Raw genomic sequence first — 13002 nt, forward strand, 5'->3', positions numbered from 1 at the left:
GCAGTAGATTGTATTCGATTAAAAGAATGGACCGGGGTCCACAGTTCACTAGTGGTGTCTCTCCCATAAGATAAATAGCATGTTGGGTGAACAAATTACAGTTGGGCAATTGACAAATAGAGAGGGCATGACAATGCACATACATGATATGATGAGTATTGTGAGATTTAATTGGGCATTACGACAAAGTACATAGACCGCTATCCAGCATGCATCTATGCCTAAAAAGTCCACCTTCAGGTTATCATCCGAACCCCTTCCAGTATTAAGTTGCAAACAACAGACAATTGCATTAAGTATGGTGCGTAATGTAATCAATAACTACATCCTCGGACATAGCATCAATGTTTTATCCCTAGTGGCAACAAAGACATCCACAACCTTAGAACTTTCTGTCACATGTCCTGCATTTAATGGAGGCATGAACCCACTATCGAGCATAAATACTCCCTCTTGGAGTTAAGAGTAAAAACTTGGCCAGAGCCTCTACTAATAACGGAGAGCATGCAAGATCATAAACAACACATAGATAGATTGATAATCAACATAACATAGTATTCTCTATCCATCGGATCCCAACAAACACAACATATAGCATTACAGATAGATGATCTTGATCATGTTAGGCAGCTCACAAGATCCGACAATGAAGCATAATGAGGAGAAGACGACCATCTAGCTACTGCTATGGACCCATAGTCCAGGGGTGAACTACTCACTCATCACTCCGGAGGCGACCATGGCGGTGAAGAGTCCTCCGGGAGATGATTCCCCTCTCCGGCAGGGTGCCGGAGGCGATCTCCTGAATCCCCCGAGATGGGATTGGCGGCGGCGGCGTCTCTGGAAGGTTTTCCGTATCGTGGCTCTCGGTACTGGGGGTTTCGCGACGAAGGCTATATGTAGGCGGAAGGGCAGGTCAGGGGGCCACACGGGGGCCCCACACGCTAGGCCGGCGCGGGCCCCCCTTGGGTCGCGCCGCCCTAGTGTGGCGGCGCCCCGTGGCCCCACTTCGTCTTCCCTTCGGTCTTCTGGAAGCTTCGTGTGAAAATAGGCCCCTGGGCGTTGATTTCGTCCAATTCCGAGAATATTTCCTTACTAGGATTTCTGAAACCAAAAATAGCAGAAAACAGCAACTGGCTCTTCGGCATCTCGTTAATAGGTTAGTGCCGGAAAATTCATAAATATGACATAAAGTATGCATAAAACATGTAGATATCATCAATAATGTGGCATGGAACATAAGAAATTATCGATACGTCGGAGACGTATCACTGGGCAACTCAACAAATTACAGATACATGAGACTTACCAGGGGCGTGATCAAGTTCATAATGCTAGTGGACAAGGTATGAATATTGCACATATTGGTCATTCTGTTTTGCACAGCCCTGATAGTTCTCTACAACTCTGTAATATTCTACATGTTCCTGATGCTTCCATGAGTTTACTTTCTGCTCATAAAATTGCTCTTGACAACAATGCCTTTATGGAGATTCACCCATTCTTTTTCTTGATTAAGGATCAGGCAACGAAGCAAATCGTGTTTAGAGGTCCATGTCATGGTGGCTTATATCCTCTTGTTCCAGTTTCTTCGGCGTCTTCCAAGCATGCTCTTGTCACCGTCAAGCCTTCATCCTCTACGTGGCATTGTCGTCTAGGCCATCCATCATCCTTTATAGTTCAGCAGATTCTTAGGAAGAATAATCTTTCCCACTCGCCAGAAATAAATCCTTACATATGTGATCCCTGCCAACAGGCCAAAATTCATCAGCTACCATATCCTGTTTCCACTATGCCGTTGGAACAAATTTTCTCTGATGTATGGGGCCCAGCTCCTCTTTCCGTAGGCAAACATGCATATTATGTAAGCTTCATCGATGACTTCAGTAAATTTACTTGGATTTATTTGCTTAAGAAGCGTTCTAAGGTGTTTCAAGTGTTTCTTGACTTTCAACAATAAGTTGAGCGCCAATTTGGTCGCAAAATCCTCACCATGCAAACTGATTGGGGTGGTGAATATGAAAAGTTACATGGATTTTTTCAGCGCGTAGGCATTGTCCATCATGTATCATGTCCTCATGCTCATCAACAAAATGGCTCTGCTGAACGCAAACACCGTCATATTGTTGAAGTTGGCCTTGCATTACTTGCCAATGCTTCTATGCCTCTAAAGTTTTGGGATGATGCTTTTATAACAGCCACTTATCTCATTAACTTGCTTCCTACTAAAGTTCTCAATTTTGAGACTCCCTCTGAAAAACTCCTTCAAGTCAAACCCAACTATGAGCCTCTCCGTGTTTTTGGTTTCGCTTGTTGGCCCAACCTTCGCCCTTACAACAAACACAAACTCTCGTTTCGTTCAAAACGATGTGTTTTTCTTGGCTATAGTCCTCGCCACAAAGGAGTCAAATGTCTTGATGTTGCCACTGGTCATGTTTATGTCTCTCGTGATGTTGTGTTTGATGAAAATATTTTTCCATTCGCTTCCCTAAACCCAAATGCGGGTCGTCGTTTATGCGAAGAAATTCTTCTTTTTCCACCGCACACCTCCTCTTTGGTGTCTAGTGATAGGGGTGTGCCTACTAATGATCACTATTTGCAAGTTTGTCCTCCTATGTGTTCCTCTCAGTTTACTTCTGATGAGCCTCCAAGCACAGCACAAACATCTGGACAAAATTCTGAAGTCAATGCACAAAACAGCACATCAAATGATGTAATATCTGGGCAGAACAGGACAGAAAGGGCCAGCACAAACTCTGAGGCTGATTCTGCTTCAGAATCTACACCGGGATCTGCGTCTGCAGCTGCTGGAGACGGAGGTTCTCCTATCCATGCACGGACGCCCAACTCTGCACCGGCCACGTCTTTGGTGGACCCCGCCTCGCCTGGCCGGGAGCTGCTGTCGCTCCATCACGCGGGCGACGCGTCCCCGCCTGACTCCCCGCTGTCTCCGTCTGGAGAATCTCCAGTGCCCGGGTCCCCGTTGTCCCCACAGACTGCGTCCTCGTCAGGCAGTGCCAGCTGCAGCTCCACGCCACACATCACCAGCAGCAGGAGCTCTACGCCCAGCAGCGACAGCCCCGCGCATGTGCAGCCACAGCAGCCTCCTGGATCTTCTGTGCATCTGCCCTCTGCGCCACCTCCTGCTGCTGGAGTACAAACACGTCTCCAAAAAGGTATCCGCCAACCGAAAACGTATACGGATGGCACTGTTCGCTATGCTTTTCTCACGTCTACAGGAGAACCTAACAATACTGCTGAGGCTCTCGTTGATACAAATTGGAAACAAGCTATGCAAGAGGAATACGATGCTCTAATGCTCAACAACACATGGCACCTTGTTCCTCCAAACTCCAACAAAAATGTTATTGATTGCAAATGGGTTTATCGCATCAAGAAGAATGTTGATGGCACTGTCGACAGGTACAAAGCTCGTCTCGTTGCCAAAGGTTTCAAGTAGTGGTATGGCATAGACTATGAAGATACTTTTAGTCCTGTGGTCAAGGTTGCCACTATCAGACTTGTTTTATCCATCTCAGTTTGTCGAGGATGGAGTTTACGACAGCTAGACGTAAATAACGCGTTTCTTCATGGTGTTCTGGAAGAGGAGGTTTACACGAAACAACCACCTGGTTTCAAGTCTTCCGCTACGCCCAATTATGTCTGCAAACTTGACAAAGCATTATATGGTTTGAAACAGGCTCCTCGAGCCTGGTATTCTCGCTTAAGTTCTAAACTTCATACTCTTGGTTTTCTTCCATCCAAGGCTGATACATCTCTGTTCCTGTTTAACAAGCCAGGTATCACTATATATATCCTTATTTATGTGGATGACATCATAGTTACAAGTTCTTCTGACAAGGCTGTTTCAGCACTTCTTCATAATTTGAGTTCTGAGTTTGCTCTCAAGGACCTTGGAGATCTTCATTATTTTTTAGGTCTTGAAGTTCACAAACATCCCAATGGTTTGCTATTAACTCAAGAGAAATATGCTACAGACTTGTTGGCTCGTGTTGGCATGAGCTCATGTACCTCGTGTCCTACACCTCTCTCTACTACTGATACACTATCCTTGACAGAAGGTTCTCCTCTTGGCCCAGAGGATATTACTCGTTACAGGAGCATTGTTGGTGCTCTTCAGTATTTGACAATTACACGGCCTGATCTTGCTTTCTCTGTGAATAAGGTATGCCAATATCTTCATGCTCCCACAACTGCACATTGGACAGCTGTCAAAAGGATTTTGCGGTATATTCATGGCACGAGTCGAGTTGGTCTCACTTTTCAGAGATCTTCTTCCACTCTTCTAAGTGCCTACTCTGATGCGGATTGGGCAGGAGATTTAGATGACAGATGTTCTACTGGTGGTTTTGCTATATTTTTTGGTCCCAATCTTATATCCTCGAAATAGGCTTTCGCCCCGCTATATTAATATAGCAACCACACGATACAAGAAGCATGCTGGGGCCGCAGCACAACCAAAGCCCAAATGAAACTACAAAGAAAGGAAAGAGAAAAGGAATGCCGACACCGACAGATCAACAAAACGAGAATGACCCGCAACCGTTGCGCCCTCCGGAGAAGTCCTACCACGCACCTAGCACTTCGAATGACCGCATACCCATCAACACCTTCAGCAAGGGGAACGACGACGACGCCGCTGTTGCCCGTACTAATCCTAGGGTTTCCCCCGGTACGCGGAAGGGATTGGGGAGGGGGTACACCCGACACCCTTCAGGAAGGTAAGGTGGCACCCACAGGCGTCACCGTGTCGGTGTCAGACAAGCCGACATGGATTTCTCCCAACCCCACCACCACCATCCCGGTCGATCCGAAGTGCCCCGCCCAGCCTTCCACCCACCAGCACACGCCACCACGGTCTTGACGTCATCCTCGCCGTCTCCCTGTGGTCATCGACGCAAGGCCTAGAAGAGGAGGAGGGAGCCAACTTGGCCAGGGATCGCAGCACCACAGCCAGGGGAGGGAACTACCTCCAACTGCGAGCTCGGTTGCCGACCGGACATGGCAGCAGGGACAAACCAGGCCCCTACTGGCCCGGCTGGGCCCACACTGGCCGGCTAAGTCCCCGCCGCTGTGCTGCATCAGCCGGCCGTAGCGCCGCCACCACCCTGCCATCGCCAACTCACCAACTCGGCGCCCAGGGAACACCACCATCGAGCAGGGAAGCTCCGGCCCGCCCTAGCCAAGACCGGGCCCAAAGGGGCCAGATCTGGGCCGAGCTGGAGCCGCCGCCCCTCCCGACCGCGCTGATCCGCCGCTAACAGCGGCGCCGCCGCATCTCCGCACCACCCGGCGCGCGGGAACCACACCGCCGCACCGAATCGCCGCCGGCAGAAAGCCACCGCCGCCAGCCCAAGGCCCCCGCGCCCCGACTACGCCACGGGTAGAGTCCGCCCCGCCACCGCCGGCACCGCTCGGGCAACGCCCGGCGGCGCACGCCGACAGCGGCGGCAGGGGAGAGCACCGGAGGAGGGCTAGGAAGCGGTCGCAGAGGCGGCTCGGCCCAGCCACCGCGGGGGGCGGCGCGGGTCGCGAGAGCAGGGTGGGTTTTTTTCTGAAGGGTTTCCCACACCGCTCCCAGTCTCCCACTGGCTTCTCCGCTCAAAAAGAAAACCAATCTTATATTCTGGAGTGCCCGAAAACAACCTACTGTGTCTCGTTCGAGTACTGAGGCAGAATACAAAGCGCTTGCCAATGCTACCGCTGAGCTTATTTGTGTTGAAGCTCTTGTTCGAGAACTTGGTGTGACGCTCAGAGAAAAGGCATGTCTATGGTGTGATAATCTTGGTGCTACATATCTGTCTGCTAATCCAGTTTTTCATGCTCGCACTAAGCATATTGAGATTGATTTTTTTTTTCCTTCGAGAACGAGTTGCTTCTAAGAAGCTTTGTGTCAGGTTTATCTCAAGTAAGGATCAGATTGCAGATGGTTTTACTAAATCTCTTTGCTCCAAGAAACTTGATGAGTTTAAGCGTAATCTAAACCTCTCCCAGGTCTAGATTAAGGGGGTATTAGAGTTGTAACCTAATATGTATACGTATGGTGTAGTACACCACCGTATACGTATCTCTGTACACCACGTGAGGGGTTTTTCCCCACACATATAAACACGTAACCGTCGGTCTGAAACGACACGACGTTCCACCCATGAATCACGAAATTCAACATCCGGAACCGGTCAATATCCGCTCTGATCCAAATCCAAAAAAATTAGATCCAATCCGATCCATTTACGCCCCTAGAAATGTCACTCCCTAAAAGTTACCAGAGGTGGTCTCGGTATCTCAAACCTGCTATTGGCCGACGATTGTCTCCTCTTCTTCAAAGCCACGGCATAGGAGGCTAGGGTGGTTAACAACGCTTTGAACTTGTTTCAGATCTACATAAGTCAACTGTTAAACCCAAACAAGTGCTTTGTCCTTTCCAGCAGTGCATATCTGAAGACCAAGCAGATTGAGCTCAAAGCAGCACTAAAGGTGTCCAGCTCCACGTTTGAGGAAAATTACCTCGCCTCCCCAAACCTGAAGGGCGGATGAAAGACGAGCAGTTCCAACAAATCATGAAAAGATTCAATAAAACAAGTTATAAACTCAAAAGAGAGGTTCATGTTGCTAGAAGTATATACCGTGTCCTATATGGTATACGCATCTTGTACTGTTTATACAATATATAAAGAAAAGAACCATACCCGACGAGGTTACGTCGGGTCGGCCACATCTTCTTCCGTATCGCTTTTCATGGTACCAGAGCGAGGATCCTAAAACCTAGGGTTCCACGTGCTTCCGCTGCTCCCGCCGGTGGGTCTCATGTGTACCGCCGTTCCCGGCCGCGATGGCCTCAAACCCGATGGCGACTGCTGGGTCCGCGACCCTTCCCGCCCAAGTGCCTGCGATCCCATCGCTGGGCACGACGACCACGACCGCCCCGATCTCTACTCCGCCGCCAGCCCTTCCGGTGCCTCCGAGTACCTCGACCACCTCTGCGCCGCCGCCGCCTGCGGTCGACCACATGGCGCTGGTTTCAGACCAGTCTGTGCCTCCACCGGCGCCCGCCGTTGATCACATGGCGCTGGGTTCCTTCTCCCCCGCTGCCTCCCATCTACATCGATTCTACTCTGCTTGCGGCTTCCCTTCGTCGTGCTGCTGGTTTGGGACCCGGGATGGGTCTCTCTCCCATGGCCGGCTACTTCCCTGGATACCCAGGGTACCCGCTGCATATGATGGGCTATGCATCACCCCCAATGGCACCATCCGCAGCGCCGGCGGTACCCTACGGCTCTACTTCGACACTGTTGTATGGCTCTACTCCCACGCCGATGCTGCCTCCCATCCAGCCAGGGTTCCAAGGGTACCAACAAGGACTGCCACCTGTTGTCACTATTGCCTCGTCGATCACGATTCGACTGACAAGCGAAAACTATCTGTTTTGGCGTGCACAAGTTGGCCCCCTTCTTCGCAGCCATCTGCTCATGGGATATGTTGATGGCACTACTCCATGCCCTGATGCCCATGTTGTTGTTCCTCACGCCGGTGGCATGCACCATATGCCCAACCCTGCGCATCAACACTGGACTCAGCGGGACCAAGCCATTCTCTCTGGGTTCGTCTCCTCGATGATAGAAAGTGTTCTTGGCATGATTATGTTCTCAGGCACTTCTCGTGAGGCTAGGGAGACTCTCAGTGGAGCTTTTGCCTCTACCTCCATTGCCCGGTCCTTTGCGATTCGATAGGAGATGGCTGAATTGAAGAAAGCCAACAAGACTATTAATACCTATTTCCATAGAATGAAGGCGCTCTTAGATTCCCTTACCAGCATTGGCGAGCCTCTGCGTGATGCGGAGTTTGTTTCATACATACTTGCTGGACTCGATGAAGAGTACGATGCCCTCTATGAACTGGTAACTAATCGCACCACTCCTATACCGATTCGCGACTTGTTCTCGCAACTTCAGAGTATAGAACAACGCAAGTTGGCTCAGCACCGCTTAGGCGGTTCCTCGCACTACCCTGCTGCACATGTGGTTGCTCCCCCTGCACCCATTGCTTCCTATGGAGCTGGCCGAGGTGGACCTCGACCCTCAGTGCCGCCCCTCTCAGCAGCCAAGACATCACCTGCATCTACCACGCAGAAGACCAGCGGGCGTGCACCTGTTGTCTGTCAGTTATGTGGATTTCCACGTCATGTTGCATCCAGGTGCTACAAGCGGTTCAACCGCGACTTTCAGGGCATTGGTAATGATGGGAGTAATACGGAGAAGCAACTTGCTATGGCGATGTCTGCCTCTCATGGCTCTCAGGGTGCCTTACAGTCCGTAGACCCGGCGTGGTACGCGGATTCCGGCGCTACGCACCATATTACTCATGAGTTGGACAAGCTCACTACGTGCGAGCCTTATCACAGCACCGATCAGGTCCACACAGCTAATGGAGAAGGTATGCATATTCACAATATTGGTCAAGCTACTTTATCCACTCCGTCTTCTAGGTCTCTAGCTCTAAATAATGTCCTTCATGTTCCTAAATCCACTCGTAATTTGTTGTCTATGAGTAAGCTTTAGCATGACAGTAATGTCTTTATTGAACTTCATCCTCATGATCTTTTTGTAAAGGACCTGGACACGAGAGCACCCATCCTTAGAGGTCGTTGCTGTGGAGGTCTCTATGAGATTAAAGTGTCTGTCATCAAGCAAGCCCTTTCCAGTGTCAAGGTGTCCCGTGATATGTGGCATCATCGTCTAGGACATCCAGCATTACAAGTCGTTCAACATGTTCTTCGTAGTCATGAGTTACCATCTACACATGAGTCCAATAAAATTGATTCTGTTTGTGACGCTTGTTAGCAAGGGAAGAGCCATCAATTGCCCTTTTTCTTGTCTACTAGTGTAACAAAATTTCCCTTAAAGATTATTTATTCAGATGTGTGGGGCCCTGCCCAAACTTCGGTCAGTGGACATCGTTTTTATGTGAGTTTTGTTGATGCTTATAGTCGTTTCACTTGGCTCTATTTACTCAAACATAAATCTGATGTCTATGATGTGTTTCTACTATTTCAAAAACATGTTGAACGCCTCTTAAATCGCAAGATTATTCATGTGCAAACCGATTGGGGTGGTGAGTATGAAAAACTCCATCCCTTCTTTCATAATCTGGGTGTCTCATGTCGTGTGTCTTGGTCTCACACACACCAACAAAATGGCACTACCGAGCGTAAGCACCGCCACATTGTTGAAACCGGTCTTACTTTACTTGCACATGCGTCTGTCCCACTTTTCTATTGGAATGATGCTTTTGCTACAGCTTGTTTCCTTATTAAAAGGCTTCCGAGTCGCACCATTGATATGAAAACACCTCTTCAGAGACTTCTTAATGAGACACCTGACTACACCTTCTTTAAGGTTTTTGGGTGCGCTTGCTGGCCTCACCTTCGACCATATAATAATCATAGGCTTGATTTTCGTTCGAAGAAGTGTGTGTTTCTGGGCTATAGTTCTCTTCACAAGGGATACAAATGTCTCCATGTTCCGTCTAATCGTTTCTACATCTCTAGGGACGTTATCTTTGACAAGAATGTGTTTCCCTTTGTCAACATGCCAAACTCTCATGCTTTAGCACCTGTTTCAGAGTCTTCTTTGCTTTCAGCTGACCAATTTATGGATATTGCACATGCCTCGCCCTTGCTTGCTAACCATGGTGTAATAACCCAGGACATAGGAACATCGAAGGGTAGATTTAGAATTGGGATGTGCATTTCATCGCAAAACAAGGGAATTTTTTGGGCCTTATTGCATATAAACCTAAGAGGGATCGAGGTTCTCTCTCGTTGCAATTAGGGTTAGGCAATGTGAGGTTTAGAATTTTGACATGACCTCTTTTGTAATTATTGAATTTGGGAGATGATTTGAATTGACAAGTCATATTGGGATTTAAAACTAAAGAAGTAAAAGATAAACAATAAATATAAAGGAATTATGAATTCATAATTCAAAACACTTCATAATTCAAATCACTTTATAATTCAAATCATATCAAATGTATTTACATAATTCAAATCAATTTATAATTCAAATCATATCAAATGTATTTACATAATTCAAATCACTTTATATTTCAAATTACATTATACATACACAAATAATTCATAAGTAATTGATACATTTACAAATGAGCTCATAAGGAAAATTTGAGCTTTATTGATCATACACACACACATACATTGTCTTTACAATATTTATGATTACAAGAATTGGATGAATAATAAAACAAAGTAAAAAAAGAAGATTACATAAGTTGGATCCTATGCTAAAACCTAAACTATGTGTCTTGGAAGGATTTGTATTTGATCATGTCCAACTTTGAAACCTACAAATAAGAGAGAAACTAGAAAGGGGTTAATTCCAGTAAGAAGAAGAACTAGCCAGGGGGTTAAAACCAAGTGTCAAGGACATTTGGCAATGTCCAAAAAATTGGCCAGAACCAAGATAGGCTCCAGCAGACCAAACCTGAGCCACACAGGGGCTCAATTTTCACCAAAGGAACACACAACTCATTGAGCTATTGTGCTTCCAACAGCAAGACAAGGCCTGGCTTAGTCACCAAGCCATGCCAGGCTTGTGTGTCACAGCCAGAGATGAACCACAACCAGTATAAAAGGGTAGAAACCCTAGAAACATTTCACAAGTCGACCAGATAATCATTCAACCAGCAACCAGCAAGGAGCAGTGCATAGTTCATCCTGTTCTTGCTCAAGAACAGCACAACCAACCACTGAAACCATTTATCCATCCAAATCAACCAACCAAAACCCAATAGAAGACATGAGGACTTAAACAACATCATCAGGAGCTAGGAGGAGCAGGCAAGTAACCAAGATCATCCAACAACTGCTCAACAGTTGTTGAGCATAACCATCTAGGAGCTGGAACAAGGTATAGAAAGCACCTGGAGAGGATCCAGTGGATCCAATCCATAAATTTTGCATGACACAGGTCATGAGATGATCAGATGCCCAGGGGGTTGTCATCACTGTGTGTTGACCAAGGATCACTGGCAGAAAAGGGAGCAGCTATAGCCCAAAACCCATCTAGACACTATTCATGTGCAAATAAGCAAGGATAAATGCACATATAGCACCAGTAGGGGATTTACAGGAACTAGGAGCTACCAAACACTACCTAGTGAGATCCTAGCCACTAAACCATCAGTTAAACCCTAGATTTCTTCATAGGCAAGCATAGTGGCATTCATATGATGTATGATTCCCTATTATGCAAGCAGAAATGATTAACCAACAAGAAGTAGACAAGCTGTGTGAGCAACCAAGCAGCAGCAATACCACTTTTGTCATATCAACCACAAATCCATTCATGTAAGCCAAGATTATAAGTCATCACTATCCAGAAATGGATTCTGAATTTATTTATTTCCAAATTGATCATGGAAATATCAAATCATGCACAACAATGTATTTAGTCAACACTGCATAAGCAGTTCATCCATAAATAATCCACCCAAGTACACATATACAGTAATCCATGAATGAATAATGCAACAACATCACTGAGAGGCAATAACAGCATGCACCATTGCATTCTAGCCATTGGATCATGTCCAATGAGCTATGGACAGCAACAACATCACACACATACACACTTGAGCATCATTAACAAGTATATGTCACAGTAGAAGCTAGCACAAGCCATTCATATAGCCAAGGATTTAGCCAGTAATTAGCCACTAGCATTTGATTAATCAAATGGATCAAATAGATCAAGCAGAAGGCATAGCGGAGCATCACAGGCATGCAATGATCCAAGAATTGGATCAACTGAAGCAAACACATGGCACAGGTAAGCATCACCGACACCACAAGTGTCAGTAGTGCTAACCTAGGTCAACAGAAGGCCTTTAGCCAGAATTTTCACAGCACAAGGACATGAACAAATAGAATAGGCCTAGCACGGTGAGCCAGTAAGTATAGGAATAGTACCAGGGCATGAATAGATAGGATATCATGAGTCCAGAGTACCAGGAAGAATTACACAGGCATAATCCAAGCACCAGTAAGCATGAACAGGCTAGATCATGGCATTAGTAGGCTTAGGCGAGCAAGCACAACACCACAGCAAGCACGACAGCACAGGAAGCATGGTAGCACGGCAAGCAAGGCAGCACAGCGAGCTCAGCAGCATACGCATAGGGGGGCAGTAGGCGCAAATCAAGAAGAAGAAGAAGAAGAAGAAGAAGAAGGAGTGGATAGAGGTAGAAGAGGAGGAAGAGGAAGTTACCTGGCGAAGAACGTGGAGGAATTCATGACGGCACGGGGGAACGGCCAGCCACAGCGGCGCCAGACCGCGGCCAATCCCGTGCCAAGCCACGCACGCCAGCATGGGAGGCGGCGAACACCCAGGAGTGGCGAGGAGAAGCAAATCAACGGAGATCGCCACGGATCCATCGGCGTCTGCGAGTGTCGCACACGCGCACGAGCAGTCGAGCAAGAAATGGTCAAATAACCGTGCACGAGAAGCTGCTCCGTCACGCGCCACATCGAAAGCGACCAACGGCGTGCCCTAGAATGGCCGGAGCACGGCGGCGACACGGTCGCCACGCGAATCACCACAGAGAGGGTTAGGGTTTCGCGAGAGGAAGACGAGTGAGCGAGTGGGGGTGGCCCGACTTGATTTGGTGCCCACCGCACCGTTATGGGCAGGCCCAGGTGGGCTATCCAAATGGGCCGTTTTAATGGGCTGGCCCAATTGGGCCAGAGAGAGGGGCATTTTAGTCCTTTTCTATTTTTAAATAACCTGTAAATTCTACAAATATGAAATAACGAAAAATAACTCTAAAAATCCAAGAAAAATAGGTTTGATGAATAAGAAATTATTCTTAACAAGAATAAAATAAGAAATACAATTTATCACAAAAGTTCAAATTTTGAAATTTTTTAATTTAATAATGAACTTGGAAATTTAAATTTGCAATTTC

The sequence above is a fragment of the Lolium perenne genome, chromosome 7 (assembly GCF_019359855.2).
Source record: "Lolium perenne isolate Kyuss_39 chromosome 7, Kyuss_2.0, whole genome shotgun sequence".
NCBI classification, from domain to species: Eukaryota; Viridiplantae; Streptophyta; class Magnoliopsida; order Poales; family Poaceae; genus Lolium; species Lolium perenne.